Source organism: Orcinus orca, chromosome 19, assembly GCF_937001465.1.
Source record: "Orcinus orca chromosome 19, mOrcOrc1.1, whole genome shotgun sequence".
NCBI classification, from domain to species: Eukaryota; Metazoa; Chordata; class Mammalia; order Artiodactyla; family Delphinidae; genus Orcinus; species Orcinus orca.
Genome location: NC_064577.1, coordinates 14,249,467 through 14,276,762, shown reverse-complemented (window position 1 = coordinate 14,276,762; position 27,296 = coordinate 14,249,467). Strand labels below are relative to the sequence as shown.

General features: G+C 42.1%; 1 long non-coding RNA gene across 1 annotated transcript; it reads right to left on the bottom strand.

Moving 5' to 3' along the window:
* Positions 1-240: 240 nt before the first annotated feature.
* Positions 241-7,725, bottom strand: LOC117200349 (uncharacterized). Its single transcript, XR_004481840.2, has 3 exons — positions 5,692-7,725; positions 2,810-2,887; positions 241-301 (listed from the first exon to the last, which is right to left on the bottom strand). It is a non-coding gene; the product is annotated as an uncharacterized LOC117200349 (long non-coding RNA).
* Positions 7,726-27,296: the final 19,571 nt, after the last annotated feature.

The window sequence follows — 27,296 nt, the reverse complement described above, 5'->3', positions numbered from 1 at the left end:
CACAAGCCGGTCACACACCTGCAGCCCCGTCCCTCACACTGTCTTTAAAAACCCTTCCCTGAAAGCCTTCGGGGAGTTCGGGTCTTTTGACCATGAGCTGCCCACTCTCCTTGCTCGGCACCCCGTACTTTCCTTCAGCACAACCCAGTGGCAGTAGATTGGGTTTGCTGCACGTCAGGAGAGCTGACCCAAGTTCTTTTCAGTAACAGAATCAATGGCAAACAAACGTGTAAACATACCCAGAGTTCAGTTTGGACCTGCCGCAGCACGCTTCATACTTTTCTCTAGAAAATTCCAGCACCTGTGAACACAAATACATCTCTGTTCTTCTGGTCTTAGGTTTATCTGGAAGCCCCCAAATTATACTATTGGTGGTGGGAGAGGGAGGTGGCATGTAGGGGACCATGGCTGACACACATGCATGGAAGCTCACATTTGTGTGAGAAAAGTGAAGCCTTGGCATGAGGCACAGGGGAGGTGGCTAATGCTGCATGTGGAAGCCAAATGGTGGTACTACAGCAATCAAGAACATCACAGCAACATGACTACTGGGTACGTTTGTAGGGAAAAGCCAAAATGATCAGAAAGCTCAGTGTAAGGGCTGGCCTACAATCAACTGTCACCTGAAATATTGCTCTAGCAGGTAATATGCAGCTTAGCACAGTAACAAGGCGACTGCCTTATAACATGGCATCAAGATACAAGGAGGACAGGCCAGGCTGCAAAGTTCCCTTGAAGACTCTTCACCCTCAAAATATTTTTAGTCGTGGTAATTGTAGAAGGTGGATGAAGCGCTGCAGTCCTCAAACTACGACAGCTCTCAAAACGTAAGGTCAGCACATGCCACCCCCGTAAGTCAAGCCTGCGAGAAGGATGGGATTAGCTGTCTCAGGACAGCTTTCCAGAAGTAACCTGTCTTGCAGAGTGATCTGAGCAACCATACTGAGGAGATTAAAGAGCCTGTCCGAAGTATGTCATAAGCAAGCAGACCAGCTCAACGCAAAACAATCTGACACTTAGGAGACAGTGTTGTGGTAACGAACGAGTGTAAACGGTGGGGTTAGGGGGTCTGCGTGAGTGTTCGAGAAGGGAAAATAGAAGAAGAAAACCTATCAGTGTGTCACCAGCAGGTCCAACAGGCACTCTGATTCTGGATGATTGATCCGGACCCTTTACACAAAGATAGCCTTAAAGAAATGGAGGCCAGGCCACTGGGTCATCAGAACTGGAGAGAAAAGGCACATAAGAAGGTCCAACTTTGGTTCTGTGCTCACCAAGTAACCTTCTGATCCCATTCACCAGGAAGAGACCACACTGGGACAAAGGCTGGTTCCACTTCTTGGATCCAGGAGAGATCCCTTGAGAAACTGATAGACTGGAATTCTGGGACAAAAATCATCTCTTGTGCATGTGGTTACTCATCTCTGACCACGTGACCAATCCTAGAGGCCCGGATAAAGTCGCATTCCTGAACTTCAGTTTCTCAATCCTTCATATGACATCTATTAACCGTCTCCTCCACACCAAGTGCTGTGGCAGGAACTGGTGAAACCCAGAGAAAGGAGAGAAGAGAAAGCAGCATTGCCCTGCTCTCGGGGACCTTCCAGCCCAGTGGTGACCCAGGCCTGGACAGTGGCTAAAAATCCCACTTGCTGTGGCTGAGCCTGAGGGGACAATGAGTGTCCTCTACTGTTACTGAATCAGCACTTACTTTGTATTTATTTTCTATCCGTGGGATCAGAAAATCAATTAATCCTAGACCTGGAGGAACCTCATACATCATCGTAACTAGTGGGTCTCAGTCTTGCCTGCCTACAACTACGTGGAGAACCTCATAGACAGCAGTGAGCTAGAGATGCTAACTGAGTGGGCCTGGAGAGGACGCCAGGATCAGTGCTCAAAAAATCTGCCCAGGGGATTCAAAGGTAAAGACCGGGCTGAGAATCACAAATTAGTCCAACTCCCGTATTTTCCTGCTGGATAAAAAGAGACTCAAAGAACTGAAGAGACAGGCCCAAACCAACACGCACACGACTGTGATGCCCATGGAAATTCAGGGGCTTATAGCCCTTACTCCAGACTATTATTTGGCCAGGCGATGTCTCTTAAATCTAGTTACCTGTGTATGCTTTTCATAGTATTTGCGACAGACACATGCACTTTCATGTACTTAATATTTTTCTTTAAAACTAACGATTTTTAAATTTAAGTGCTTATTTTAGCCTTGTCCTCAGCAATAAAATTTGTGAAATATGCCTGGAAATTAATAATTATAATGCAACACATTTAGCCATAGGCCACCTAAGTCCACGCTGCAGCACACCTAGGGCATGTGGCACTCTTTGGGACCCAGAGGGCTGAGTTATTGGCAGACTGGGAAGCCTTGGGAAGGTCTGGAACAGGTGCTGTACACCTTCACAGCAGGTGCTCACACGGGGGGACGGGGCTGAAGAAACCTCAGGTGAGCAAAGGTACCAGGCAGCAGCTGGTCCTCGTGGGTCTGTCAGCCCTTGGTGCACTCAGATTGGGAGGCCTGATTCATGACAGGGTTGGTATGAGGCAGGAAGGGGGCAAAGACCAGAGGTTTTATTTTAGCTCTCCTGGAAAGGCCACAGGTCACTTGGAACCAACAGGCTATTAAAATGAAGTCGCCTATCCATCACCTGGAATCTGATGATGCCCACACTCTGAAATTGATCTAGAAGGAGGGGAAAATACCATCATGGGATGCCCGTCAAGTAACAGCACAGGGCCATCCTTCAGTCTGATTCATAACAACTCAGGATTTTAAATTCATCATCCTACTTACCAAGATTTATCTTCTTTTTGAATAAGCTCATTGATCTTGGTGTCTTCTTTAATATATTCCAAATTGATGTGCAATATTCTGGGAGAAAAGAAAGAAAAAGTAACTTATTCACCAGTCTCCTCTTTAGTTCAGCTTCAGGATGAGTCAGTTATTTGAGGTTTTTGTTTTTGGGGGGTTTTTTTGGCCACATGGCTTGTGGGATCTTAGTTCCCTGACCAGGGATTGAACCCAGGCCCTCGGCAGTTGAGAGAGCGTGGAGTCCTAACTACTGGGCCACCAAGGAATTCCCAGTTCTTTGAGTTCTGACTGACATATTGTTCATAATCAGGACTTTGATTAAGAGGTTTCCCAGTTTTCAAATTTGGGAGAGAAGTGGTGAATGGAAGTGGAGAATTCATCCTCAGCTGAGAGGAGATGACCCAGAATCATTATTAAAACCAACCTTCCAGAAGAAAACCTAAGACTTTGCACATTTCTCTCTTTGTCTCTCCCTCTTAAATTCTGAAAGGTGTTTCAAGGACCCGTCGGTTCCACTGCTAGGACAACCCAGGGATGCACTCTGATTCAAGTGCACAAGAAGACACAGACAAGGATGTTCATTGCAGCATTTTTTACAATGGGAAAAATCAGAAATGTCTTGAATCAATAACAAAATGGATAAATAAATTGTAGTAGTCACACAATGGAATAGCTATACAGCAATGAAAGTGAAGGACCCATAAATTAACTTGGACAAATCAGAAAAAAAAAAGTTGACGAAAAACAGCAAAAAGTCATTATGTATACAGCACCAAAATATTTTGGTTTAATTTAAAAATATAAAATAATGGTACATATTGTTTATGGATACACACATAAAATAAAAGTGTAAAACACTGGACAGGAAAATACAGACCAACTTCAGGGAAACAGCTGCTGCTGAGATGAAGGCAGAGGATAAATAACTGTAGTATTTTATTATTATTATTATTACTGTAATTTTTTTTTTGGCTGCATTGGGTCTTCGTTGCTGTGCACGGGCTTTCTCTAATTGTGGCGAGTGGGGGCTACTCTTTGTTGCGGTGCACGTGCTTCTCATTGCGGTGGCTTCCCTTGCTGCGGAGCACGGTCTCTAGGCGTGCGGGCTTCAGTAGCTGTGGCACATGGGCTCAGTAGTTGTGGCACATGGGCTCAGTGGTTGTGGCTCACGGGCTCTAGAGCACAGGTTCAGTAGTTGTGGCACACGGGCTTAGCTGCTCCGCGGCATGTGGGACCTTCCCAGACCAGGGATCTAAGTCGTGTCCCCTGCACTGGCAGGCAGATTCCCAACCACTACGCCAGCAGGGAAGTCCCTACTGTGATTATTTTTAAGGATCTGAAGCAAATATGGAAAAACATTTGTTAAATCTAAATCATGGATCATGGATATTTGTTATTTTCCAGACTTTTCTGTCAGCTTGAAACTTCATAGCTGAAAAGAAGTTATTTAAGCTATTGAAGCTCTGAAGTAAATGCACACATATGAATTCATACACTGAACATTTGCTCATGACAGAAAGGCCTATATGGCCCATATAAGGGACAAATGCCAAATTCAACTTTTGTCAGAGGGGCTGACATATAAAATTGGCAGAAAGGGGCCTCCCTGGTGGTGCAGTGGTTAAGAATCTGCCTGCCAATGCAGGGGACACGAATTCGAGCCCTGGTCCGGGAAGATCCCACATGCCACGGAGCAACTAAGCCCATGCACCACAACTACTGAACCTGTGCTCTAGAGCCCGAGAGCCACAACTGCTGAGCCCACGTGCCACAACTACTGAAGCCCCCGCACCTAGATCCCATGCTCCGCAACAAGAAGCCACCGCAATGAGAAGCCTGCGCACCGCAACAAAGAGTAGCCCCTGCTTGCCGCAACTAAAGAAGGCCCGCGTGCAGCAACGAAGACCCAATGCAGCCAAAAATAAATAAATAAAAAAATTGGCCGAAAGGATTTGCTAAATAGTTAAGAAAATACCATTTAATTAACAAAATGTTATACAATTAAAAAGAGTGAGTGAATTAAAAGGTTTTCACTTAATGAAGCAGGCTTTTAAAAAAAAAACACATGGCAAAATTTTTAAAATTATTTTGAGTTTACTTTAAAAAAAATGACAAAAGTAATATACACTCATTTTAACAGGTCGAACAATATAGAGACAGTTTAAAAAGTTGGTAAGTCCCATCTCTTTTTCTAATTCCACCTCCGTCTCACACATCAACCAAGGTTAAAATTTTGATTTATCGCCCCTTTCTCTATAAAATCTTACAAATTATTTTGTGAATTTTTTCAAACCAATTCAATGTTTATAATGGGAAATAATTAATTTTTATCACTGCCAATGCCACCCATTATTATTTTAGAAGAGTACAGGAAGTGCAAAAGAGCAGAAAGGACATAGAATAAAAACACGGAAATGGGTGTGCATTTTAACTCACTGTTTGAAAAAATCTTAATACATCTTTAAACACTGAATCAAAGGTTTAGGACAAACTCCACTTGCCAGCTCAAAGATGGCCAGCTTCGTTTACAACAGTCGCTTGTCATAAGGGGACCTTAATGATGACGGCCAGAGTGGTTTCCACTTTAGGCATGATTTGGGTTGGTAAACCACCAATCATACCCTCAGGTTCAAGGCAGGGCACCACCCTTGTCCCCCGAAGTCCAGCAGGGGGTGTGGTAAGAGGACGTTTCACTCTCCTCCCCCAGGCTGCTTGACCGCCATGGTTCAGCCGGCCCTGCTTCCCTCCTTCCTCACTCCCACCCTCTTGTCACTGCCCTTCTTTCTCCTCTGTCCTCTTCTCCACCAGCTCCCTTGCCCTCCTCCTTCCCTTTCTCCAACTGCCCAAGTGTCCAGGTCACTCACGTCTTGGGTAACTGGAGCCCTTCAGCTGTCCGGGTCCCTGTTTGGAAGGACATCTCAGCGTTGCCCGGGGCTCCGGGGGCAGCCAACTTCCCACAAAGTTTCATGTCAGTGCAGGAGGCTGACTTAGATTTCCTTATAAGAACTTTACAAGAGCAATTAAAATAAGTTATCTTATGTGCTGAAAAAGACTGCAGAATTGCCCCCATCCATTTCTGAGCCTTCCATTTCAAAATAAAACTTTCCCCTTTCACAGTTTGGGGCCCTCATCATGGAGCCCTGGACGATGTGCAGGAAAAAGCTTCAAGGAAAAGATTCAAAGGTAGAATTCTCTCTCCAGAAAGAGGAAGGCCCAGAGACACTGTGAGATGCTAGACACAGATTTAGGAAACAGGGGAAAAGTATGGACATTTTAGGTAAGAACAATCATTAACCGCTGTTGGTGATGAGCTTCAGAGATTGGGGGTGGGACTTGCCTGGGTAAGTGGAAGGTCCTTTCTCTTCTCTCTCTTTCCTTCCTTCCATAATATCTTTCTTTCTTTTCTACTTCTACTCAATCTTAAACGTTCTTCTCCAAAACAGGTTATCTGAAAACAGATTGGCATCACCAGCCTCGCCCCAAATGACTGGAATAGGCTTTCCTGGGACAATTTCTGGGGTAAAAAGTCAACAACTCCTATAGAAGGTATAACACCAAGAGTGAACCCTGAAGTAAACTATGGAATCTGGGTGATAATGACATGTCACTGTAGGTTCACTGACTGTCACAAAGGTACCCTCTAGTGGGGAGGCTGTGTGTGTTTGAGGGGTAGGGAGTATATGGGCATTCTCTGTGCTTTCTGCCCAATTTGCTATGAACATATAATTGCTCCAAAAAAAAAAGTCTATGAAAAATTGTTTACGGTAACAATCACTGCCAGGAAGCAGAAATGCATCCCGTACCCCACTGTACAACACAGCCAATTAAACAAACAAAGAAAAAAGGGGAGAGAAACACGGGTTTTCAAGAGAGTCCCCAGGGTCTAATACCAGCAGGCACCTAGTCATCGCGTAGGGTCAAGGAGCCTTGGAGGGAGGACACGTTCCCTTGCTCGGCGCCAGGCACCCTTGGCATTATCATCTTACACAGGGAGCGGCAAGAATGTCTTCCTGATCCAAGGCTTGGGCTCCCCCTCCTCGATCCCCACAGGGAAAGAAACCTGAGCACAGAATGAGCCTGCTCAGTGTCCGCCTGACACTGCAAATCCGGCTGAGAGATGGGGCCGAAGCTGTAAATCCCCGTGGGGCTGTTCTCAAAAACCAAGTGGTGGGGTCATCTAACTTCAGTTGATCTACCCGACCCCAGGCTTCTGTGCTGACCCGAGCAAGGAAACGTTATCATCCAGCATATGTTACTTACCAGGTAGTATACTTGGATCATCACGAACTCAACATCTGCTGAGTACACACAGTGCCCCAGTCAACGGCATTTGTTGATTGTTATATATTCTCCAACTTGCTCCTTATGTTCCTTGCTAAGGAGGTGCTTCTCTTACCCTCTTTTACAGATAATGAAACTGAGGTTTAGGGAGCGTTAACAGTTTTCTAAAACCACAGTAACAGTGAGTTTTGGAGCCAAGAAGAAAAACAGCTCGTCTGACACACACCAAGGTCCATGCTCTTACCTCTTCAATCCTGCTCTCTGGGTCTCAGTAATATTATGGGTAAAAATGTGTGGGAGAGCCCTTCAGGTTTTACTAGCAGTTTACCTGTTTCATAGTGTCCAGAACTGGACTAAGTGAAGACCCTTTGTCTTTCACCTCTACATGGTAAATCCAGTGCTACCATGTTTCTGTCTAAGGTCAAACTGTATCCCAGGCACTGTCCTCTTGGATAGTAATTGTGAGCTGGTAAAAGGGACCCTGCCATTCTAACCTGTCTCTTCTTCCCACCCTCATCAGTTATATATTAGTACACATACAATATGAAACTCTGACCACTATACCAGGTCAGTGTCGGACCTGACACTTCAAGCTGAATGGTGAAAACAACTAGGTTGTGGGCTGAGAAATACTCAGCCCGGGTCATCTGTTGCTGTGCAAAAATAAAGCTGAGCCATGAGTTTAGCTTGGCTCGTGAATCACAGGATAGGCCGTGAGCCTGAAGATGGCCTCTGCACTTGTACTCAGGTCTGGCCGGCCATCGGCAGTGGTAATAGCAGCGGAATGGGTTTGCAAATAGGAGTGGGCTAAGAATTTTTTCTAAAAAATATCACTCCAAAGGTACCTACTTTTGTTGTTTAGAAAACATTTGACCCCTTGGTAGGGTGAACTGGTGTGTCTTGATATATTGGAAGAAGAGCATCAAAGCGCTTCACCCACTTCCCTATTTGGACAAGTGGCCACTATCTCTACTATTTTATAATCCTATAGAGTAATACTGAAAAGTAGAGCACTGGAAGAATACATTGCACTTAGCATTTCAAAGATGTTTAGAGTACTTTACACTCCTCACTCTTATACCGAATGCTGACGTAGGCCTATAGTTTCAAATGCTGTGGTTGCTACTGCTGTTTCAGAGAGAAGGTATCAGGGAGGCTCATTATTAACAAAGCTTTTGATTATATTCTTTGTTAGACCAGATGCTCTTGGAAACTGATCTTACTACAGTATTGCTTCTATGAATGGGTGGTCTCCTCAATATGCTAAAAACAACCACTAGGGATTACTTTGATTGACTGTAGCAGAGGCTTCTCCTTGAGAGGATGCAAGACAAGGGACAGAAAGGAGCCTTGGAAGGACAACAATAAACTGAGCAGCACACAAGGTAAGAGTGCCCTGCTAACATGACGGAATGCTTTATCCACATTGCAAAAGCTTAAAAGAGGTGCGAGCCTCGGAATCCTACAGGGGCGAGTACAGGGACTGGTCGCAGCATATTCCCACTGCCACTGGGGTAAAACTTCATATATGGTGACTTCTGGCTGCGCACCGGCTAAGCCACACTGTAGGAATCGCCTGAATTTACTGAGCAGCTTCCAAAAGTCCCAAACATTCGGTAGATGAGATCTCACTCATGTGGACAATTTTCCTCCAGAAAGGAAGTAAGTGCCCTGTTCTTATTTCATTGAGTGCACAGTGACACTAAACCACCCAGACAGAGAGCTAAAGGGAGATGGCTCAGCACGGGCCCACATTTAGGTGTGAAGGAGATCTTTGGTCCATTCTGGCTTTGATGCAAAGTTGCCATCAGACCAGAGATAAGTCATTCAGTTACTCAATGAGCAGCCATCCATTCCTCCATCAGTTTGAGTGTCTGGTATGTGCCAATCGCTGTCCTGGTCATGGAAAGTGAGACAGGTGTGGAATCGACCCTCATGGAGATGACAGTGTAGCAGCTGATTGCCTTACTATATGCTAGATGCTGTAGGGAAATGCAGTCCTCTTATAAAAGTCCTTTTTTTTTAAAAGGAAACCTATGATCACCCACATGCTAAGCTCCTTCCTGCCTCAAGGCCTCGGCACCTACTGTTCCTTCAACCTAACACTCTTTCTCTGGTTCTTGCATGGCTGGTACCTTTGATCACGCAGACTTCAACTCAAATGCCTTCTCCTCACAGAAACCCTCCCAAGCATCTTACCGAACAACACACATTTGTCAAGCAGCAGCTACAACACAACAAACATTCCACAGAGAAGTCCCTTGTGAGTAGAAAAGAGGAAGTTTTGTAAACACTCAAATGAGAATGGTCATCTGGGTTCATCTGCAAACACTCTCTGAAAAACTTAGATTGGGATCTGGGTCACGATGAATAAAGAAAAGATAGACGTGTCTGGGGCCATATGAGGGAGGGTCAGAAAGTCATGAGCAAAGACTCAGAAGCAGGAAGGGGTTTTTTAAAGAGTGGCTGGCTGTGCTCTAGAGCCCACGAGCCACAACTACTGAAGCCCATGCTCTGCAACAAGAGAAGCCACCGCAATGAGAAGCCCGCGCACCGCAACGAAGCGTAGCCCTTGCTCACCTAACTAGAGAAAGCCCCTGTGCAGCAACAAAGACCCAATGCAGCCAAAAATAAAGTAAATTTTAAAAAGAAAAAGAAAAAGAAACAAACAAACAAACTCACTCATATAAAAAGAGATCAGATTTGTGGTTCCCAGAGGCAGAGGTTGGAGGAAGGGGCAATTGGATGAAGGCAGTCAAAAGGCACAAACTTCCAGGTATAAGATAAATAAGTACTAGAGATGTAAAGTACAACATGATAAATATACTTCATGCTGCTGTATGTTACATATGAAAGTTGTGAAGAGAGCAAATCCTAAGAGTTCTCCACAAGAAAAAGAATTTTTTTGTTTATTTCATTTTGCATCTATATGAGATGATGTTCACTAAACTTATTGTGGTAATCACTTCATGATGTATATAAATCAAATCATTATGCTGTACTCCTTAAACTTATACAGTGCTGTATGTCAATTATATCTCAATAAAAGTGGAAGAAAAAATAAAGTAAAAAAAAAAAGAGTGGCTGGACCCAAGAGTTCATGGAAGCAAGCGGGGAGCCTGAGAAGACAGGTCAGACCAGCCCATGGAGAGGCTTCAATGCCAGGTGCAGAAAGCGTTCTCCAGGAGGAGAAGGGACTCAAGAATGTTCAGCTGCATCCCTACTGAATAAAGCCCACAGTGCATTGCTGTTGCTGTTGTTGTCATTTTAAAGGAGTGACCTTAAAAAGTCACGTTTCTTAGAAAAGTCTACACAGTGTTTAGGCCTCTCGTTTCCTACTTAGAATGCAAGTAAATCAATGAGAAGCTAAGGAAAGGATGAATAAATCCAGCCACAGCCGGCTTCTCCAGGGCTCTCCCAAACCTGCCGTGGTGTGTGGAGTGGTAGGGATCTGCGCTGGGCAAAGAGAATGTTCAAAGTGCTTCCCCAGAGAACCCATGTGGAAGGCATTCATGGCAAAGGCATGCACAGCACATTTAGGGTCAGACTCAGTACATAAGGACTCTAAACCTACCGGCAGCTCCTGGACTTAACAAGAAGTAGGCGACCAGGGAGCTTTCTTTTCTGAGAACTGACTCCGCCATTTAACACAGCTTAAAGGACACTAAAAAAAAGGGCAAATAAAAACCTTCCTTCTGAGAGGAACCAAGATGGCGGAGTAGAAGGATGTGCTCTCATGCCCTCTTGCGAGAACACCAGAATCACAACTAGCTGCTGGACAATCAATGACAGGAAGACACTGGAACTCACCAAAAAAGATACCCCACATCCAAAGACAAAGGAGAAGCCACAATGAGATGGTAGGAGGGGCGCAATCACAGTAAAATCAAATCCCATAACTGCTGGGTGGGTGACTCACAGACTGGAGAACATTTATACCACAGAAGTCCACCCACTGGAGTGAAGGTTCTGAGACCCACGTCAGGCTTCCCAACCTGGGGTTCCAGCAACGGGAGGAGGAATTCCTAGAGAATCAGACATTGAAGCCTAGTGGGAATTGATTGCAGGACTTCGACAGGACTGGCGGAAACAGAGACTCCACTCTTGGAGGGCACACACAAAGTAGTGTGCACATCGGGACCCAGAGAAAGGAGCAGTGACCCCACAGGAGACTGAACCAGACCTACCTGCTAGTGTTGGAGGGTCTCCTGCAGAGGTGGGGGTGGGGGGGCTGTGCTCACCGTGGGGATAAGGACACTGACAACAGAAGTTCTGGGAAGTACTCCTTGGCATGAGCCCTCCCAGAGTCTGCCATTAGCCCCACCAAAGAGCCCAGGGAGGCTCCAGTGTTGGGTTGCCTCAGGCCAAAAAACCAACAGGGAGGGAACCCAGCCCCACCCATCAACAGTGAAGTGGATTAAAGTTTTACTGAGCTCTGCCCACCAGAGTAACCGTAACCTCTACCCACCACCAGTCCCGCCCATCAAGCCTCTTAGATAGCCTCATCCACCAGAGGGCAGAGAGCAGAAGCAAGAAGAACTACAATCCTGCAGCCTGTGGAACAAAACCATAGTCACAGAAAGACAGACAAGATGAAAAGGCAGAGAACTATGTACCAGATGAAGGAACAAGATAAAACCCCAGGAAAACAACTAAATGAAGTGGAGATAGGCAACCTTCCAGAAAAAGAATTCAGAATAATGATAGTGAACATGATCCAGGACCTTGGAAAAACAATGGAGGCAAAGATCGACAAGATGCACGAAATGTTTAATAAAGATTTAGAAGAATTAAAGAACAAAAAAACAGAGATGAACAATACAATAACGGAAATGAAAACTACACTAGAAGGAATCAATAGCAGAATAACTGAGGCAGAAGAACAGATAAGTGACCTAGAAGACGGAATGGTGGAATTCACTGCTGCAGAACAGAATAAAGAAAAAAGAATGAAAAGAAATGAAGACAGCCTAAGAGACCTCTGGGACATTAAACGCAACAACATTCGCATTATAGGGTCCCAGAGGAGAAGAGAGAGAGAAAGGACCTGAGAAAATATCTGAAGAGCTTATAGTCGAAAACTTCCCTAACATGGGAAAGGAAATAGCCACCAAAGTCCAGGAAGTGCAGCGAGTCCCATACAGGATAAATCCAAGGAGAAACACACCGAAACACATAGTAATCAAATTGGCAAAAATTAAAGACAAAGAAAAATTATTGAAAGCAGCAAGGGAAAAACGACAAATAACATACAAGGGAACTCCCATAAGGTTAACAGCTGATTTCTCAGCAGAAACTCTGCAAGCCAGAAGGGAGTGGCATGATATACTTAAAGTGATGAAAGGGAAGAACCTACAACCAAGATTACTCTACCTGGCAAGGATCTCATTCAGATTCCATGGAGAAATCAAAAGCTTTACAGACAAGTAAAAGCTAAGAGAATTCAGCACCACCAAACCACCTCTACAACAAATGCTAAAGGAACTTCTCTAAGTGGGAAACTCAAGAGAAGAAAAGGACCTACAAAAACAAACACAAAACAATTAAGAAAATGGTCATAGGAACATACATATCAATAATTACCTTAAATGTGAATGGATTAAATGCTCCAACCAAAAGACACAGGCTTGCTGAATGGATACAAAAACAAGACCCATATATATGCTATCTACAAGGGACCCACTTCAGACCTAGGGACACATACAGACTGAAAGTGAGGGGATGGAAAAAGATATTCCATGCAAATGGAAATCAAAAGAAAGCTGGAGTAGCAATACTCATATCAGATAAAATAGACTTTAAAATAAAGAATGTTACAAGAGACAAAGAAGGACACTACATAATGATCAAGGTATCAATCCAAGAAGAAGATATAACAATTGTAAATATATATGCACCCAACATAGGAGCAACTCAATACATAAGGCAACTGCTAACAGCTATAAAAGAGGAATTTGACAGCAACACGATAATAGTGTGGGGGATTTTAACACCTCACTTACACCAATGGACAGATCATCCAAAATGAAAATAAATAAGAAACAGAAGCTTTAAATGACACGATAGACCAGATAGATTTAATTGATATTTATAGGACATTCCATCCAAAAACAGCAGATTACACTTTCTTCTCAAGTGTGCACGGAACATTCTCCAGGATAGATCACATCATGGGTCACAAATCAAGCTTCAGTAAATTTAAGAAAATTGAAATCATATCAAGCATCTTTTCTGACCACAATGCTATGAGATTAGAAAGGAATTACAGGGAAAAAAACATAAAAAACACAAACACATGGAGGCTAAACAATACGTTACTAAATAACCAAGAGATCACTGAAGAAATCAAAGAGGAAATCAAAAAATACCTAGAGACAAATGACAATGAAAACACAGCGATCCAAAACCTATGGGATGCAGCGAAAGCAGTTCTAAGAGGGAAGTTTATAGCTATACAAGCCTACCTCAAGAAGCAAGAAAAATCTCAAGTAAATAATCTAACCTTACACCTAAAGGAACTAGAGAAAGAAGAACAAACAAAACCCAAAGTTAGCAGCAGGAAAGAAATCATAAAGATCAGAGCAAAAATAAATGAAATGGAAACAAAGAAAACAATAGCAAAGATCAATAAAACTAAAAGCTGGTTCTTTGAGAAGATAAACAAAATTGATAAACCATTAGCCAGACTCATAAAGAAAAAGATGGAGAGGACTCAAATCAATAAAATTACAAATGAAAAAGGAGAAGTTACAACACACACCGCAGAAACAAAGCATCCTAAGAGACTACTACAAGCAACTCTATGCCAATAAAACGGACAACCTGGAAGAAATGGACAAACTCTTAGAAAGGTATAACCTTCCAAGGCTGAACCAGAAAGAAAAAAAAAAAATGAACAGACCAATCACAAGTAATGAAATTGAAACTGTGATTAAAAATCTTCCAACAAACAAAAGTCCAGGACCAGATGGCTTCACAGGTGAACTCTATCAAACATTTAGAGAAGAGCTAACACCCATCCTTCTCAAACTCTTCCAAAATATTGCAGAGGAAGGAACACTCCCAAACTCATTCTATGAGGCCACCATCACCCGGATACCAAAACCAGACAAAGATACTACAAAAAAAGAAAATTACAGACCAATATCACTGATGAATATAGATGCAAAAATCCTCAACAAACTACTAGGAAACAGAATCCAACAACACATTAAAAGGATCATACACCATGATCAAGTGGGATTTATCCCAGGGATGCAAGGATTCTTCAATATATGCAAATCAATCAATGTGATACACCATATTAACAAATTAAAGAATAAAAACCAAATGATCATATCAATAGATGCAGAAAAAGCTTTTGACAAAATTTAACACCCAGTTCCGATAACTACTCTCCAGAAAGTGGGCATAAAGGGAACATCAACATAATAAAGGCCATATACGACAAACCCACAGCAAACATCATTCGCAATGGTGAAAAACTGAAAGCATTTCCTCTAAGATCAGGAACAAGACAAGGATGTCCACTCTCACCACTATTATTCAACATAGTTTTCGAAGTCCTAGCCATGACAATCAGGGAAGAAAAAGAAATTAAAGGAATACAGACTGGAAAAGAAGAAGCAAAACTGTCACTGCTTGCAGATGACATGATACTATACATAGAAAATCCTAAAAATGCCACCAGAAAACTCCTAAAGCTAATCAATGAATTTGGTAAAGTTGCAGGATACAAAATTAATGCACAGAAATCTCCTGCATTCCTATACACTAATGATGAAAAATCTGAAAGAGAAATTATGGAAACACTCCCATTTACCATTGCAACAAAAAGAATAAAATACCTAGGAATAAACCTACCTAGGGAAACAAAAGACTTGTATGCAGAAAACAATAAGACACTGATGAAAGAAATTAAAGATGATACCAACAGATGGAGAGATATACCATGTTCTTGGATTGGAATAATCAATACTGTGAAAACGACTATACTACCCAAAGCAATCTACAGATTCAATGCAATCCCTATCAAATTACCGATGGCATTTTTTACAACAGCACATTTTTTACAATAGAACAAATCATCTTAAAATTTGTATGGAGACACAAATGATCCCGAATAGCCAAAACAGTCTTGAGGGAAAAAAATGGAGCTGGAGGAGTCAGACTCCCTGACTTCAGACTATACTACAAAGCTACAGTTATCAAGACAGTATGGTAATGGCACAAAAACAGAAACACAGATCAGTGGAACATGATAGAAAGCCCAGAGATAAATCCATGCACCTATGGTCAACTAATCTATGACAAAGGAGGCAAATATATACAATGGAAAAAAGACAGTCTCCTCAGTAAGTGGTGCTGGGAAAACTGGACAGCTACATGTAAAAGAATGAAATTAGAACACTCCCTAACACCATACACACAAATAAACTCAAAATGTATTAAAAACCTAAATGTAAGACTGGACACTATAAAACTCTTAGAGGAAAACATAGAAGCACACTCTTTGACATAAATCACAGCAAGGTCTTTTTTGATCCACCTTGTAGAGTAATGGAAATAAAAACAAAAATAAACAAATGGTACCTAATGAAACTTAAAAGCTTTTGCACAGCAAAGGAACCCATAAACAAGATGAAAAGACAACCCTCAGAATGCGAGAAAATATTTGCAAGCGAATCAACGGACAAAGGATTAATCTCCAAAATATATAAACAGCTCATGCAGCTCAATATTAAAAAAAGCAAACAACCCAATCCAAAAATGGGCAGAAGACCTAAATAGACATTTCTCCAAAGAAGACATACAGATGGCCAAGAAGCACATGAAAAGCTGCTCAACATCACTAATTATTAGAGAAATGCAAATCAAAACTACAATGAGGTATCACCTCACACCACTTAGAATGGGCATCATCAGAAAATCTACAAACAACAAATGCTGGAGAGGGTGTGGAGAAAAGGGAACCCTCTTGCACAATGTAAATTGATACAGCCACTATGGAGAACAGTATGGAGGTTCCTTAAAAAACTAAAAATAGAATTACCATATGATCCAGCAATCCCACTACTGGGCATATACCCAGAGAAAACCATAATTCAAAAAGACACATGCACCCCAATGTTCATTGCAGCACTCTTTACAATAGCCAGGTCATGGAAGCAACCTAAATGCCCATCGACAGACAAATGGATAAAGAAGATGTGGTACATATATACAATGGAATATTACTCAGCCATAAAAAAGAAGGAAATTGAGTCATTTGTTGAGACGTGGATGGATCTAGAGACTGTCATACAGAGTGAAGTAAGTCAGAAAGAGAAAAACAAATATCGTATATTAATGCATGTATGTGGAACCTAGAAAAATGGTACAGATGAACCGGTTTGCAGGGCAGAAGTTGAGACACAGATGTAGAGAACAAACATATGGACACCACGGGGGGGAAAACCGCAGTGGGGTGGGGATGGTGGTGTGCTGAATTGGGCGATAGGGATTGACATGTATACACTGATGTGTATAAAACTGATGACTAATAAGAACCTGCAGTATAAAAAAACAAACAAACAAAAAACCAACTAATACTAAACTTTCGTTGGGTTATTTGTATGGAAATATGTTAATATAAATGTTTCAGACATTACATGAAATTTCTAAAAATCTTATATGTTCTGGTATAATGTTATAAGTCATACTTCTAGTTATTATTTTAAAATGTATATCTCAGGGACTTCCCTGGTGGCACAGTGGTTAAGAATCCACCTGCCAATGCAGGGGACACCGTTTAAGTCCTGGTCCAGGAAGATCCCACATGCCGTGGAGCAACTAAGCCCGTGTGCCACAACTACTGAGACTGCGCTCTAGAGCCCGCGAGCCACAACTACTGAGGCCGTGCGCCACAACTACTGAAGCCCGTGCACCTAGAGCCCGTGCTCTGCAACAAGAGAAGCCACCGCAATGAGAAGCCTGCGCACCACAACGAAGAGTAGCCCCTGCTCACTGCAACCAGAGAAAGCCTGCGTGCAGCAACCACGACCCAACGCAGCCAAAAATAACTAATTAATTTTTTTAAAATGTATATCTCAGAAATAACTAAAAAAAGAGAAAAACCTTCCTTCTGCAACCATTTTGAAATAGTGGAAGGAAAACTGATTAAAATTTTAGGAAGCGTGAAAAGATACCCTTTTCCCAACCCTTTCTCCTTTAAAAGCACAGAAGCAAAAAACAAAATCTATTTTTACAGGCAAGTGGAAAACACTGTAAAAGGGTCTGTGTGCATGTAATGGCAGAATGACACGGCAGGACTTATAAAAAGAACCTGATGATCTCCAAGAGCAAATGCAGAGCACTTGAATCTTCCCTGACACAGATCAGCTTCTGTCTGTGGCTCAGCAAACCATATGCTATATTCACTCACTCCTCAAGGATCACCTGCTCCTTTCCAAGTATTCAGACGTCAGCGAAAATCTACCTTCTGTGGAAATTTAAACTGCCTAAGAAGGGCTGCTGACACTCATAAAAATAGCTGTCAGACATTATGACTCCTCCGGGACACAGATGCCAAAGAGGGGTCATGGAGCCCAGAGCAGAAAGTAAAGTAGGATCCTCAAAGATCATGCAGGCCAGAAACTCTCAGCCTGAGGTCCAGAAGGCCTGAGAGGTCTATGAGTGGGCTTCAGGGTATCTAGAAATTCCCTGAAATTAAACAAAAACTTTTGTACCTTTGTGGAAGTTAGGGGGAAAACTTTCATCAAATTCTCGTAAGTCATGACCAAAAAAGATTAAGAACCTCAATTTAGTATATTATTTCCACAGATATTTTTTTCACTCTCAAAAATTGTTTTTCATTGGTCAAGAAACATTTGCATACATAAATCTTATAAGAAATTTTCTTTTTAAAAAATTATTTTATTTATTTTTGGCTGTGTTGGGTCTTTGTTGCTGCACGCGGGCTTTCTCTAGTTGCAGCGAGCAGGGGCTTCTCATTGTGGTGGCTTCTCTTGTTGCAGAGCACGGGCTCTAGGTGCACAGGCTTCAGTAGTTGTGGCATGCAGTCTCAGTAGTTGTGGCTCACAGGCTCTAGAGTGCAGGCTCAGTAGTTGTGGCACACAGGCTTAGTTGCTCCGTGGCACGTGGGATCTTCCAGGACTAGGCCTCGAACCTGTGTCCCCTGCACTGGCAGGCCATTCTTAACCACTGTGCCACCACGGAAGCCCGGAAATTTAAAAATTACCGATAAGTTGGAAGTCTCTTTCACACTTCCATTCTAGATCTGTTCCCCTTACTTTTGCCCCCTACGGAGGAAATAATTGTCCTACTTTTCTATGCACTTTCGTAATTATGCACTCACAGAGAAGATTTAGAGCATGCGCGTGTTTTTCCTAACTTAAATGGTACCATATTTTATATATATTTCTGAAACTTGTCTTTGTGTTCCACAATGTCTCAGGGTGAGTTCCATATGTGTACATACAGAGCCACCCCATCCTTTTTACCTGCTGCATAGTATTCCACAGTAGCTGTGCTGGGGTGCTTAGACATTCCTCTACTGATGAACATTTAAGTTGTTTCCAGCTTTCTCCCATTGCCAACAACAGCACTATGAATGTCTTTGTATGTGTCTGTTTATGCACTGATTCAAGTGTTTCTCTAGCAGAGAGGCTGGGAAGAGGAATTGCTTGGTCGTGAGATATGCATATTTAAAATTTTAAATTCAACTGCCAACCCCCCTCCCAAATACATTATATTGGTTTATGCTTCTAGTGGAATACCAGAATATGTTTCCTGGCTCCTACTGCCACACTAGATTTTTATCAATCTTTTAAATTTTTACTAATCTGAAAGACAAAAAGTGTATCTCCTTGTTGTTTTCATTTCTACTTACCTAATTGTGAGGTTGAGTGCCTTTTAATTTGTTTATTCACTATATGTATTTCCTTTTCAGTGAATTGTCTGTTGCGAGAGCAGTGGTTCTCACATCTTACTATACATCAGAATCATCCGGAGGGTTTAAAACACGATTTCCCCACCCCAGAGTTTCTGATTCCGTGAGTCTGGGGTGGGGCCTGTGAATGTGCATTTCTAAGATGTTCCCAGGTGATGCTAATGCTGCTGGTATGGGGACCAGACTTTAAAATCATCGAACTAGAGAAACTGCCTGGGCCTTGTACTTCTCTTTTGTTCAGTCTCAACCCTGGTTGCATATTAGAATCATCTGGAAAGCTTTACAAAAGTCCTGGCTCCTGAGTCCCACTCCAGACTACTTAGGTCAGAATGGTCTCCCCATCTGTTTTTTCTTTTGTTTTTTCTGTTTTTTGTTTTAAATTATTTATTTGTTTGTTTGTTTATTTATTTATTGGCCATACCACGCAGCTTTGCGGGATGCTCCCTGACCAGGGATCAAACCTCGGCAGTGTAAGCCTCGAGTCCTAACCTTTAGGCCACCAGGGAACTCGCCCATCTGTATTTTTTAAAGATTGTCAGGCAGGGCTGATGTTCAGCCAGGAGTGAGGGCCACTGCTGGCTGACACTAGTGCTCTGAAGGAGGACAAGGTCCTTCATTCTATTTCCCTGCAAAGAGCATAGATCCTAGTGATACAATGCTTTGCCTGAGGCCGTCTCAAAACGTTCTTGCCCTGTATGGCAGTGAACTCTAAGGAGTTCCAGAAAGGAAAAGAGAAAGATCTCTTTGGGTGGAGTGATCAGGAAAGTCATCAAAGACTTGGAAGGAAAAGCAAAGTGTTGCTAGGTAGAGGGGACAGAAGTGTTTCTGCTAAGTACGGAGTGAGCAACAGCAAAATCACTGAAGTACTGAGCAATGAGTAGACCAGATGGATGACCTGCGACATTCATGAAGGGAGTGGTGAGAAGCAGAGCTGGGAAGGCAGAGCATTGGAGTGGCTTATGCAGGGCCTTGAAGACCAGGGAGGGAGTCTGAGTGATTGGATTTTTGGTAGGAGTTGCTTTGTTTCCTGAAATCGAAGAGAAAAATGATTAAACTATATTGTTTTCATTTTATTATTTGCTTTTAAAATGTTTTAATTTAGTTTTTTGATGGGTATAATTATATGGCACAAAATACAAAAGGTATTGCAGTAAAAAGTCTCCTCCCATCAGTGTCCCCCAGCTGCCTGGTTTTGCTTTCTGGAGCAGTCACTCAGAGCTACTAGTTGTTTGCATATCCTTCAAGTGAACATATATATATACATGCAGTTCATTCTCATCATTCGTGGTAGTTATGTACGATAAAGTTGCTGCTGTGAACACTGAGTTGGTGAATACTGAATGATTGCTCCCAGGGGAAATAAGGGTTTTGTTCCTGCAAGCTTCTGGTCACATTTTCATCAACTGATCAATACATAGCATTGTTTTATGTGTGTTTTTGTTTAAAGACATCTTATCTAATATACACTGTTGATTCATTAACCTTGAAATGATAGCTAAGAGCTCTACAACTGATGCCTGAAGGAAGCTTATCTAACATACATATTTTCTCCATAAGACACATCACAGCCTTCTTGCACTTTGGAACATGACACAGAATGCTATCATTATGCTTGGGGGCCATTTTAAACAGCAAAATCACCAACAAAGTCGTAAAAATGCAAAAACTGTGTCACCAAATAGACCCTGAAAAAGACACTTACTTACAGTATGAGCTGAAGCAAGAAAGCAGGGCATCACCTTGCTCTCCTCCCTCAGCTGAGAATACACAAGTTTGGTGACTCAAATTTTTCACCACCCTGAGCATGTCCACAAATGACCACAAAAGTTCATGAGTACTGATTTGGGGGGTGGGGTACAAATAAATTTTAGCAACTGGGCGAACTAGCAAATACAGAATCATCAAAAAATGAGGACCAACCGTAAGAAAGCCAGGGCTAGTGAGAAGACAACAGAAGAAACTGCCTCTGAGTCATCGCTTATGTGAATTCCAGTGGCCAGGGCAGCTCTGTTTTAAGAAGGCCAAAGTCCTAGAGGCCATTTTAGGGACTGTTGCTGTTACCAGCTGACCCTACAGCTCTGTCAAAGAGAGGATATTTGGACTGGACATAGAATCTTAGAGTCGGGGAGGATTTTAGAATAATGATTGGGTTCAATTCTAATCCAACACTGTGCTCTTTCTACAACAGCCCTGACAGGAGAGCTTTGCTTTAAAACAGCTGGGAATGAGTTAGCTTTCTGACTTTATCTCCCTGTAGAGACTGAATATTTGTACCCTCTCCAAAATTCTTATGTTGAAAACTAATCCCCTTGTGATAAAACGTGATAGTATTTGGAGGAAGGGCCTTTGGGAGGTGAGTAGGCATGAGGGTGGAACCCTCATGAATGGGATTAGTGCCCTAATAAGAGAGACCCCAAAGAGCTTTCTCACCCCTTCTGCCATGTGAGGCCACAGAGAGAAGACAGCTATCTATGAGCCAGGAAATGGGTTCTCACCAGACACTGAATCTGCTGGTGATTTGATCTTGGACCTCTAGCCTCCAGAGCTATGAGAAATAAATTTCTGTTGTCTATAAGCCACCTGTTTATGGTATTTTGTTATAGCAGCCAGCCTGAACTAAGAAATTATAAGGGTTACCAGGAGTCCAGGGCTATGGTCAAGGAGGACAAGACCAAGGGTTACCATGCTTGCAAAGCTCTGAAAGAGTCACCATTCTGCTCCTGAGAACCACTTGCTCTGCATATCCAAGCAATGCCCTGACCTGGTTTACAGCTGTCTCCCAGGATCTCCAAATTCCAAAGACTGTAGAGGTTCCCACAGATCTTCTGCAAGAAACTGCTATACAAACTATACCTGCATGTCAAAGGTAGAAAGAACATCCATGAACGCTGATGTTATCAGATTGCAAGCCTATTAGCTAAGTGACCTCATCCTCCGAATTCAACCTTCCAGATACTTCCGGGCACTACGCAGAAGCCTCATGGTCTGATACATTGTGGCTATGATCTCAACAGAACCCTTAAGAACAGACACCATCTTTGTTGTGAATATTTACCTTGGCACAGAGCAGTGGTTCTCAACTGGGGGCGATTTTGCCCCCCAGGGGACATTTGGAAATGGCTAGGGACATTTTTGGTTGTCACATCTCAGGAGAGGGTAAATGCTACTGGTATCTAGTGGGAGAAAGGCCAGGGACGCTGCTGAACGTACTACAGTGCACACACAGGTGAGCCTCCACAACAAAGAGTGACCGTGTCAACAGTGCAGAGGCTGAGAAACCCTGGAGTACGGAGATCAAAGTTGCTTTCTTTATCCCGCCTTAGCATCTTGTTCAAAATATACTTAAGATATTGAAATGTATTTTAAGTGTTACTTCAAGTCAATCTGCTGACAACCCATCCAACGCATGACTTACAGCTCAGGGTTTGACATGTGACTGACAATCAAAAATTCAGACATAAAAATTAATTTTAGAGATTCATACTCCCTGTTATACTGTATAGCATTTCATTTTTGAGGCTTGCACTGCTGACTCAATAGACTTCCTTATTTTATCACTGTGTCCTCAAAATTGTCATTTAACAATGACACTGAATGAAGTTGACTTCAGCTTATTTGATGTAATCTGCAATTTCATAGGCTATCCCTCTGCCCCAAAGCCCTGCAGAGACAAGACTGGCTCCTACCCTTAGATGTTTAATCTCAGGACAGCTTCAGGTGGATAAGTAAAAGGGTATAAGGTATACATTAATATGTGTATATAAGAAACAGTATGTTAGGAGATAAAACCATTGTAGAAAACCCCATTCTTATTTCCTCATGAGACTCCAGAATTTGGGGAATGATTTTCTGTGCCCTAAATGTGAACTGGGTGAACATCCTACTATGCATCCTGGACACTGGGCTAGGAAGCACACTTTACTGTGCATGTGAATCACATGGGGACCTTGCTAAATGCAGATTCTGATCCAGCAGGGCCAAAAGCATGTCTAACAAGCTCCCAGGTGATGTGGATACTGCTGGTCTGTGGACCACCTTTGAGTAGCACCAGAATATAGAGGATTCTAAGTAGCACTTTAATAGAATCTATCACTATTTAAAAGCCACAAGATCATCACTTCTAGTATTTAGAAATTATTTCTATGGGCTTCCCTGGTGGCGCAGTGGTTAAGAATCCGCCTGCCAATGCAGGGGACACGGGTTCGTGTCCGGGAAGATCCCATATGCCATGGAGCAACTAAGCCCGGGTGCTGCAACTACTGAGCCTGCGCTCTAGAGCCTGCGAGCCACAACTACTGAGCCGAGTGCCACAACTACTGAAGCCCACGTGCCTACAGCCCGTGCTAGGCAACAAAAGAAGCCACTGCAATGAGAAGCCCACGCACCGCAACGAAGCTCACCGCAACCAGAGAAAAGCCCACGCGAAGCAACGAAGACCCAACACAGGCAAAAATAAAACAAATAAAATAAAAATAAATAAATTTATAAAAAAAAAGAAAAGAAATTATTTCTATTCACTCACTTCCTTCATTATGCAATGAGATCGAAATCTTTGGGTCTTTGCTACTTTGAGGGTCTAGAAAAAGGGAACGAACTTTTATATCAACTGAAAAGTAACAGAGGATGGTTGTAGATAATCATTAGGCACCTACTTTGACTTGAAAGATGGTCCTTGTTCAAAACTAATATCAAATATTTACTCTTTAAGATATACTATTCATAGAAAAGGAGATCAGATTTGTGGTTACCAGAGGCAGGAGAGGGGGAATTGAATGAAGGTGGTCAAAAACTACAACTTCCTGTTATAAGATAAATAAGTACTAGGGATGTAATGTACAACATGATGAATAAAATTAACACTGCAGTGTGTTATATATGAAATCTGTTAGGAGAGCAAATCCTAAGAGTTCTCATCACAAGGAAAAATTTTCTTTTCTTTTTTTTTGTCTCTATATGAGATGATGGATGTTCACTAAAGTCACTGTGGTAACCACTTCATGGTGTATGTAAGTCAAATCATTATATTGTGCACCTAAAACTTATACAGTGCTGTATGTCAATTATATCTCAGTAAAAGTGGAAGGAAAAAAAAAGAAGATGTAATAGCATTCTATAGCTGAACAGTGAAAGCCCACTGGATCAAGAATCAGTAGAACTAGGCACCAATCCTGTTGCTGGAGAGTCAGGAAGCCTCTGTAGATCCCAACGTGACATGTGTGAGGTCCTTCGACATAGTGAAAGACCACAACTTCAATGTAAAGAAAACTTATTATTATTATTTAAACAATGCACATACTTTGTATATGCTTTTATATGTATGATATGCTTCATATTACTAACAATTATTTAAACAGTTAAATGGTGTCACTGTTGCTAAGTTAGAAGTTGATGTTCTGTTTTTAGGTTAATATCTTATTTAATCTGTACATAGGGCCAGTCACAATTTCCTAAAGAACAAGGATGTCGATGTCTGCCAAACATGCACCTCATGGTATGAACCCCTAAAGAGGCTTTTAATTACCAGTATAAATATATATATTAAAAATAAGGCAAATTGTGTGCTTGTAAATGTAGAATACAAATCATCATCTGATGGGGACATGAAATCAAAGGTTTCATAGTAGAACTGAAAGGAATTCCAGCCTTTCCTTAGTAGTTACACCTCTGTGGGGTCCCAAGGTAGTATACAGATCAGTCTGACACCCAGAATCTTTGGGAACTTTTCTTGCAATATGACACTGCTGACATCCCGGGAACAGGCGATGGACATCTCAAGTGCACACTGAAGGAGTAAATTTTGACAGAGGCTTATATAGGTTATGAGCCAGCTCATCACTGCACAAGCCATTCCCAATGACACATTCTCCCATCACCACAGCAGACCACTAGCTACCACAAGAGCAGGGGTACTAGAAGAGAAAGAGACGCTGAGCGCGCAAATGCAGCCCCCCACCTCCTGGTGTGGAACTGCTCGTCTTTGGGTTCCCATATGATGACTCTCTTCTTGAATTCTTGGTACCCTGTTGCTTGTGGCTTCTGCCTTTGAGCACGGAGAGGTCTCATCTCTCCAGTACGCAGCATCAGGCAACCATCACAGTTCAATGAAGGTTAAGAACTGCAACGCTCTTTCCCCAGTCACAACAGGGAGCCTATTGTTAGAGGAAACCCTGGGTGTTAGTACGATGAAAACACTATCCAGGAGACTACAGGGAAAGGGAACACGGACAAAGGTGAGCTTGACACAGTGGCAGAACTCAGACCTCCACCCCTTTAACTGGAAGCCAGGATAGGCCAGTGCATTTCCACTGGAGCATTCCTCATTGGATGCTTCTTGCATCGGGCAAGTTTTGCTTGGGGTGGGGGGTGGTGTAGCTAGGAAAGAGCTAAATTTGTCCATCCTTACGTTCATACTTTAGGTACTCACGCTCAAACAGATATTATTGAAAACTACCCAGTCCTAATCATATGAGGAATGCCTTGGTACAGCTGCTTTTAGTTAAAACTAAGGGTGATGATGGGTAGAAGAAGAGGATAAATGTTGATCACATGGCCACTTTAAGAAGTCAGACAGAAACGAAAGAGTCATAAACCACCGGGAAGTGACTTCTTTCCTATCATTGTTAGATTAAAAACATTCACACTTCTCTGTGAGTTTCATGTCAAAAAGAAACTGATTTACCCAACTGACTTGAAAACTTATGTCCACACAAAAGCCTGCACGTAAATGTTTATAAGAGCTGTATGAAATCACCAAAAACTGGAAGCAGTCAAATTGTCTTTCAATAAGTGAACGGATAAACAAACTGTGTGGCACATCCATGAAATGGAATAATATTGAGTGATAAAAACAAATGAGCTATCAAACCACAAAGACATGAAGGAACCTTAAATGCATATTGTTATGTGGAAAAAAAAAGTTCGAAAAGGCTACATACTGTAAGATTCCAATTACGTATATGGAATTCTGTAAAAGGCAAAACTACAGAAACAGTAAAAAGATCAGTGGTTGCCAGGAGCTCAGGGAAAGGGAGAATCATGAATAGGTGAATCACAGGGGATGTGTAAGCCAGTGAAACAATTCTTTTTTCCCCACAGTATCTGTTATATACTTTTTTTTTTAGTTTTACTTCAAGAGTTTTTATTTACAGTTATTACAAAATATTAGCTATATTCCCTGTGCTGCATAATACATCCTTGTAGCCTATTTTACACCCAATAGTTTGTACGTCCCACTCTCCCACCTCTATATTGGCCCCTCTCCCCACTGGTGACCACTAGTTTGTTCTCTGTATCTGTGACTCTGCTGCTTTTTTGTTATATTCACTGGTTTGTTGCATGTTTTAGATTCATATAAGTGATATCATACAATATTTGTCTTTCTCTGCCTGACTTTTTCAGTGAAACTATTCTTTATGATACCCTACTTGTTCGACATTATCCATTTGTCAGAACCCATGGAACTTATAGCACAAAGAGTGAACTTTGATGTATGCAATTTGAAAAAAACATTTAGGAGGTCAGGGGATCCCAGTAAGGAATGCAGACTGTAAGAGACTATAACTATATTTCAAATGTATGAAACAATCTCACTGAAGGGAGTCAGGCTAAAAAATGCTGACCTAAGTAATTTGGAAATGAATGGAGTCTACAAGACCAAAAGCAAAAGGACCTGAACATAAGCACAGTGCTCTAGTTGATAAAATTGTTTCATGGGGGTACAGGGTGATAATTCTGATACTGCTATACATGTATATTGAAGTTGAACAATGAAGTAAATGGCCAATGTTGGGAGCCAGGTTTCTCCTCTTGGACTGACAGTTTACAGATAAGCAAAGGAAGGAGGCTGGAACGAGCCCTGTGGTAAAGTTCATCAGGATGAACTCATGTTTAGCTCAATAGATGGATGGTTACATATAGATATGTGTATATACACAGGTTAGTAGTTACACATATATTTCTTTGCTCTCTCAGCTGCAAAGGCCTAAAAGAAATGACACCCTAATAGCAACAAGCACACCTTAAGCCTACATATTTGATTCTAACACCATTCTCCAATAAAACGAACCAGGATTTATCGGGGAAAGAGTAGAATGAAGAATTAGGAGGGAAATACAGAATGAGCCTGGAGCATCTCGTGGTGCTAAAAAATAAGGAAGTGATAAAACAAACAAATAAAACACACACACACAGACACTACACCCACACACATACACAATAATGGGAATATGTCAAAGGTGC